Source organism: Bos javanicus, chromosome 8, assembly GCF_032452875.1.
Source record: "Bos javanicus breed banteng chromosome 8, ARS-OSU_banteng_1.0, whole genome shotgun sequence".
Classification (NCBI taxonomy): Eukaryota; Metazoa; Chordata; class Mammalia; order Artiodactyla; family Bovidae; genus Bos; species Bos javanicus.
In genome coordinates, this window is record NC_083875.1 from 57,622,178 (window position 1) to 57,629,924 (window position 7,747).

Sequence of the window (7,747 nt, forward strand, 5' to 3'; positions counted from 1 at the left end):
TGAAATGTTCCCTTGGTATCTCTAATTTTCTTGAAGAGATTTCTAGTCTTTCCCACTCTACTGTTTTCCTATTTATTTGCATTGATCACTTAGGAACAATTCAAGTGATTGATCACTTTCTTAGGATCACTTTCTTGTCTCTCCTTGCTGTTCTTTGGAACTCTGCATTCAGATGGATATATCTTTCCTTTTCTCCTTTGCTTTTCACGTCTTTTCTTTTCGTTATTTGTAGGCCTCCTCAGACAGCCATTTTGCCTTTTTTTTCTTAGGGATGGTTTTGATCACTGCCTCCTATACAGTGTTGCAAACCTCCACCCATACTTCTTCAGGCACTCTATCAGATCTAATCCCTTGACTCTATTTGTCACTTCCACTGTATAATCATAAGGGATTTGATTTAGGTCATACCTGAATGGGCTAGTGGTTTTCTTTATTTCTTCAATTTAAGTCTGAATTTTGCAATAAGGAGTTCATAAATTTTGCAAGAAGGGTGAAAAGGATGAAGGTCTTCAAAAGCTACAAATTTCCAGTTATAAAATAGATAACTCATGGGATGTTAATTTAGTAATACCTGACTTGAAAGTTGCTGTAAGAGATTTTTTTAAACCAGTCATCTTTTGTTGGATGTTATTCTCCATTAGGATATGAAAGGATTCAGGAATGTCTGGCAAAGGTCTTGTTCAGGAATGCGGAGTGTGCCCTCTTCAGTGGTACTCGCTTGGTTGCTCCTGTTTAAGTTCCTTGTAAGAACGGCAACGGTTGAAAAGTACATAAGCTGCCAGCACCATAGAAAGCCCAGCGACATTCCCTTTTTTCATGCTGAGATACTTGTAATACTGGTAATAACCTTTTTGAAACACTACAGCAATGCCTTTAGGGATGAAATCCTGCATTAGTATCCAGATTGGCAACTCTCTTAATTTGACATCCAGGAGTTTTCTTCTCTTTCAGAGGTACAATTGACACCATCTTGGAGTCGTGGCTGTCTGCTCCAGTATGAACTCTCCTGTGTTGAGCAAGGTTTGAGGCACAACAAACAGCCTTCCCATATTTTTCAGAGGGTTTCTCACCACTATGAGTTATCTGATGCAGAAAAAGTGATGACTGCTTTCCAGATACAAACATTTTTCTATGGTTGACTACAACCAATTTTACAACTTGAATCCAAATTGTCCCTTGTGGGCTTGGGTTACCGCTGCACAACTGTTTCCATGGCAACCTATTGTTTTCTCTCCATGATGGATGCCACTCACAAGCTACTGGCATCAAGGAACAGGGAAAAAACTTGAGGTGGAAGTCACCCACTTCATTGTTCCATTTTGTTAAATTTTCTTTGGATATGATTTACTTTCTTTGGATAGTAATTCCACCCAGGAGTGGAATTGCTGCATCATAAGATAATTCTGTTTTTAGTCTTTGAAGAACTTTCATACTGTTTCCCATAGAGGCAACACCAGTTTGCATTCCCAGCAACAGTGTGCATGTGCTCCCTTTGCTCTATATCTCACCAACGTTTGTCATGTGTGGTCTTTTAGATACTTGCCATTCTGATAGGTGTGAAATGATATCTCACTGCGATTTTGATTTGCATTTCTCTGATGATTAGCAATATTGAGCACATGAGCATGTTTCTATTGGCAGTTTGTGTATCTTCTTTGGAAAAAATGTCTATCCAGATCTTCAGCCCATGTTCTTAATCAAATTGCTTAGTTTTCGATATTGAGTTATAGGAGCTGTTCTATATTTTGGATATTAACCCCTACCAATCATATCACTTGCAAATATTTTCTCCCACTCAGTAAGTTGTCTTTTCATTTTGTCAGTAGTTTCCTCTGCTGTACAAAAGTTTTTGAGTTTAATTAGGTTTATTTTTGCTTTTACTTATATGCCTCAGGTGGAGAAGGCAATGGCACCCCACTCTAGTACTCCTGCCTGGAAAATCCCATGGATGGAGGAGCCTGGTAGGCTGCAGTTCATGGGGTCACTGAGGGTCAGACACGACTGAGCGACTTCACTTTCACTTTTCACTTTCATGCATTGGAGAAGGAAATGGCAACCCACTTCAGTGTCCTTGCCTGGAGAATCCCAGGGATGGGGGAGCCTGGTGGGCTGCCGTCTATGGGGTCACACAGAGTCAGACACAACTAAAGTGACTTAGCAGCAGCATATGCCTCAGGAAACAGATCCAAAAAAATACATTGCTACAACTTATGTCAAAGAATGTTCTGTTTGTGTTCTCTTCTAGGAGTTTTATGGTTTCAGGTCTTATATTTAGGTTGTTAATCTATTTTGAGTTTATTTTTGTATATGATGTGAGGAAAGGTTCTAATCACATTATTTCACATGTAGCTGTCCCGTTTTCACAGCACCACTTATTGAAGAGACTATCTTTCTCCATTGTATACTCTTGCCTCCTTTGTTGTAGAGTAATTGACCATAAATGCATGGGTTTCTTTCTGGGCCTTCTGTTCTATTAATCTATGTATCTGTTTTTGTGCCAGAATCAAACTGTTTTGATTATTGTGGCTTTGCAGTGTAGTCTGAAGTCAAAGAGCATGATACCTCCAACTTTCTTCTTTTTTCTCAGGATTGGAAATTTGAGACTTTTGTGGTTCCAAATAAAATATAGGCTTATTTGTTCTACTTCTGTGAAAAAATGTCATGGGTTTTTTGACAGGGATTGCATTAAATTTGTAGATTGCTTTGGGTAGAATGAATATTTTAAAAATATTAATTCTTCAATTCCCAGGACATGGATTATCTTCCCATTTCCTTGTATCTGATAACCATTTACTTGGGTAATAGCCTACTTAGAAAATGGGAATATTCAGATCTTTGAAGGCCTGGTAGATATAGGGTTCAAATTCAATCTAACACCATGAGATAAAAAGTTCTACCTTGGCACTCTCTCCATTAAATTGGAGGTAGAAGAGGTTCAGGTAATAAAGGTAATCAGCAGAATTTTGACCCAGGTTCATCTTGTAGGGGGGATGCTGTCTGTATGAACCCACTTGATTGTCATTTCCCTGATCCCCAAATGTATAAATCAAATAAATATATTTAGCAGTTGGCAGAAACTTCTCATTGTCTCTTTAACCTATAGGATAGGAGTGTTTAGTAGTAGGAGAGCCAAGTCATAGCCCCTGAAACTGTCCCTTCCCACTCAGAAATTAGAATAAACAAAAATAATTATCACAACACAGCACAATAACAAAATCAATGCTACACTCAAAGACTTAAACCATGCAGGAGTGGTATTCCCCACCATATTTTCATTTCATTTATCAGTCTGGTCCCTACAAAATCTGTTGGTTCCACTGTACCAAATGTGATATCTTTATTAGAGAAAATTAACACAGCCTCGAGTACACAGTATGTGGATACTGAACCAGCACACCATAACCACAAAAAATAAAATGAGAGCAGTGTACATTCACATGGGCTATATACTCACTATCATACCCTCATGTTATTTTCTCATGTTCTCTGTCATTTGATAGATTGATGAGACCTGGACTGTGGAAGAAAGAGAGATGAATAACTCAAAGGTTACTCATCTAACATCATCTAACAAGTGGTTAGAACTTGTGTTTATATGAGATCTTAACAAAAGAACAATAGTTTTGTTTTGTTTTGTTTTTTAAACAAGTGACAGGACAATGGTAAAGGACTGAGTTTCTAGGGGCAGCATGCTTTGGGAAGGCAAATGTGTGGGGAAACTAATGTGAAATAAAAGCTAGTTGCATATTTTGGAGAGTCCTACGTACCACCCCTGGGCTGATAAGGGCTTAATGTTTCCTCTGGTGACTAACTTCTGTTTTTCTTGATAAAGGGGAAGAGGATACCTTTATAAATTTATGCCCTGCTTTTAGGCAAGTGGTAGACTGGCAGAGAGCTTTTCTTATATTTGTCTCTTCTCAATTGCCTTCAGGTCAAAGTAATCCTATGACAAAGGGGTGTGTTTTGAGATGGCATATTCTGCTTTCAACTGTCTGGATACCTTTTGGAAATTAATATTGTATTAATTGAAACTGATGATCAAAACAGTGGCAAATGCTATGGATGTCTTGGAAAGGTACATGTAATCCATAAAGTGGGGAAATGTCTCATGTTTCCTACCACAAAGAATGAAACCCAACCCTTGATAGGGTTCTTTGGGTTTTGTGGGCTATTTTGCATTTAAGAATACTGAAACTACTGATTTACCATGTTTGGCTTGAAAGCTGTTAGCTTGATTGAGGCCCCCAAAGAGAAATTCTCTATAGCAATTCAGGCTGTGGTTTCTAGAGGTGCTGATATTTGATTTCTGTGACTCAGCAGATTCCATAAGACTAGACAGATCAGTGGTAGAGAAAGATGTTGTATGGAAGCTTTGGCAGGCCCAATAGGCTAGTCACAACAGAAATGCCTATGATTTGGAAGCAAGTCATGCCACATGTAGTTAAAAAAAAAAAAAACAACACTATACATGATTTAAAAAAAAAAAAGTTCTTGGAATGCTGCTACTGGGTCCTTTTTAAAAACTGCATGTCTGACCTTGAGAATTAAATGTCTCTATGGTCAGAACTACTTACAATGAATTGGATACTTTCAGACCCACCAAATCACAATTTGGGGCAGTTCCAGCAGCAATCCATTAAAAATGGGTGTGGTATATCCAAAATCAGGCACAAGCTGTTCCAAAGGGCACAAGTAAGGTGCATGAACAGATTGCTCATAGCCCATATTTCTCTGTGGCCTTTTCCTCAGCTCCCACTTTGACCACATAGCATTTTTTATGACTAAATGATGGGAGAGGAAATACACAAAGCTTGATTCACAGATGAGTCAATTAGCAAGTGAATGCAAGCAAAAAAAAAAAAAAAAAGAACTGTCACTGAATCACGTCCTCACTCATGAAAAGCACTGGAAAAATGTCAAGGGAAAAGCCTCCCACTGGGCAGAGCTTTGGACACTACACAGGATGATATACTTGGAATACAGAGAGTAGACCCAGGTTAAAATTATACACAGACTCATAAGCCAGCAGAAATATCTTATCTGTTTGGTCAGTCAGTTCAGTTCAGTTCAGTTGCTCAGTCATGCACAACTCTTTGCAACCTCATGGAGTGTAGCACACCAGGCCTCCCTGTCCATCACCAACTCCCAGAGTTTACTCAAACTCATGTCCGTTAAATTGGTGATGCCATCCAACCACCTCATCCTCTGTCATCCCCTTTTCCCCTCTCCTTCAATCTTTCCTAGCATCAGGGTCTCTTCAAATGAGTCAGCTCTTTGCATCATGTGGCCAAAGTATTGGAGTTTCAGCTTCAATATCAGTCCTTCCAATGAATATTCAGGACTGATTTCCTTTAGGATGGACTGGTTGGCTCTCCTTATAGTCCAAGGGACTCTCAAGAGTCTTCTCCAACACCACAGTTCAAAAGCATCAATTCTTTGGTGCTCAGCTTTCTTTATAGTCCAACTCTCACATCACATACATCCATACTGGAAAAACCATATCCTTGACTAGATGGACCTTTGTTGGTCTGTTTGGTAAATGACTTAGAAAAAAACACTAGACTAGAAAACAAGGAGGTCTGGGGGACTGGCAGGTGAATGGATCTTTGAAAGTAAGCACAAAGTATTAGAATCTTTGTATCACACACTAGTGCTGAGCAGAGAGCACCTACTATAGAAGAGGCATTAAAGTGCCCATCAGACAGGATGACTCAGCAACTCTTTTAACTTTTGTCCTTCATCACCCACTATCCCTCATACTCAATTGGTAAAGAATCTACCTGCAGTGCAGGAGACCCAGGTTCGATCCCTGGGTCAGGAAGATCCCCTGGAGAAGACAATGGCTATCCACTTCAGTATTATTTCCTGGAGAATTCCATGGACAGAGGAGCCTGGTGGGCTACAGTCCATGGGGTTGCAAAGAGTTGGACATGACTTAATGACTAAACCACCACCGCTGCCCACTATCAGCGTTTCTTGCATAATGGACTCATAAAGAGCTCTATAGTGGCAGAGAAAGAGAGGATACTCATAAGTCAGACAACAGGGTATGTTTCTCACTAATGTTAATATAGCTCCTGCCCATCTGAACATCCCACCCAACAACAAAAGGAAACAAAACTAAGACCTCAGAAGACTACTACTCCTCAAGGAAACCAAACAGCCACTTGCAGCAAGTTGACATTATGGGACTTCTTCCCCTCTGGTAGTAGCAGCCATTCACCATTGGCCAGAATCAGCATATATTCCAAGCGTGGGTTTGCCTTTCCCATCCACACACTCTTAGCTAGCACCACTACCCAAGGACTGATGGTGTCTGAGCTACCAAAACAGACAAATGTGTCAGATAAACACATTTCACCTAAGAATGCTCAGCAGCAGACACAATGGTTTATTCCACTAACCCTTTTCTTATAAGCTTTCTCCCAAGTATGGCCAACCAAAATAGTACACAAGTTGTGTTCAGAAGGCATGAACATAATACAGACAGTAAGTGTAAGAATGCAAAGAACTGATAGTAATGAATACTTGTGGTTTCCCATCCAGATGGCCTCTATTAAGCAGCACACATGTGAATTTTGTATGATGGCAATTCACAGCTGCCTTCATCTCCAGAGAATTGTCTTTGTCCAAACTGGAGGGTCTAAACATTGGTGTGACTAAAGGTTCGATAGGACATCCCTAAATTGTACCAATAGCACCAACATTTGGCAGACATACATGATTCCTCAAAATATTTGTATGATTATATTTTACAATGATTATTGGTAAAGATTAATTCATCAGAAATATATGTATTTATCACCAACTTCAGGGAAATTACGCATCTCAGAGATTGTACCTGTTCCATTTTATAAGTGCCTATACACACCTAAGTAGCCACACACTTTCTTTTTATCTTTTAATAAATGGCAACATTTTGATCTCTCTCCTTGGGCTTCCCTGGTGGCTCAGATGGTAAAGCATCTGACTGCAAAGCAGGAGACCTGGGTTCAATCCCTGGGTCAGGAAGATCCCCTGGAGAAGGAAATGGCAACCCACTCCAGTACTCTTGCCTGGAAAATTCCATGGACGGAAGAGCCTAGTAGGCTACAGTCCATGGGGTCACAAAGATTTGGACAGATTGAGTGACTTCACTTAATCACTTGGTAAGTGATACATTGTTGCCACCTGACACTACATTTCCAGATAATACCAACTTATAAAAAATTATAAAAAGAAAAAAAAGAAAAACCAGTATCAATGGTAGAGTGATATCTATGTTTTCCATGGGAAAACATGCTTTTGAGAATTGTAAACAGTATACCACGTCAGAGGGCTCATGAGAACATGAGCACTGGGTAAAAGGTTTAACGCTAGGTATTAATAGCTTTTATGTCAAATAAAATCTTCCCATGGAAGATTCTGCAGTGACAGAATATTCTGATTAAAGATGACTAGAAGACACGAAAGAAAAAATCAATAGTGCTTATAAAAGATGGTTAGTTTCAGCAGCACACACATTAAGGAGTCAGTAAGGGAGAAGCTTAGGCAGTAAAACAAAATACCAGGGCTTAAAATAAATACACCTATTTCCTTCTTAGGAGAGAGTTACTTCTATAAGAAAGTTAGGAAGCTTCAGTGTTCCTCCTGAATGATTACCACAGCACTTTGTAAATATTCTACTGGTCTGATCTGGGCACATCTCAATGTCCATTTGTCTGCAGGACAGAAAATGTAAACCCTAATTAATACTGATTGCAAAATA

The 7,747-nt window shown here is 39.4% G+C and overlaps 1 pseudogene; it reads right to left on the reverse strand.

The window, feature by feature from the left end:
• Positions 1–704: 704 nt before the first annotated feature.
• On the reverse strand, positions 705–969 carry LOC133253420 (ATP synthase subunit f, mitochondrial-like; annotated as a pseudogene).
• Between the last annotated feature and the right edge of the window lie 6,778 nt (positions 970–7,747).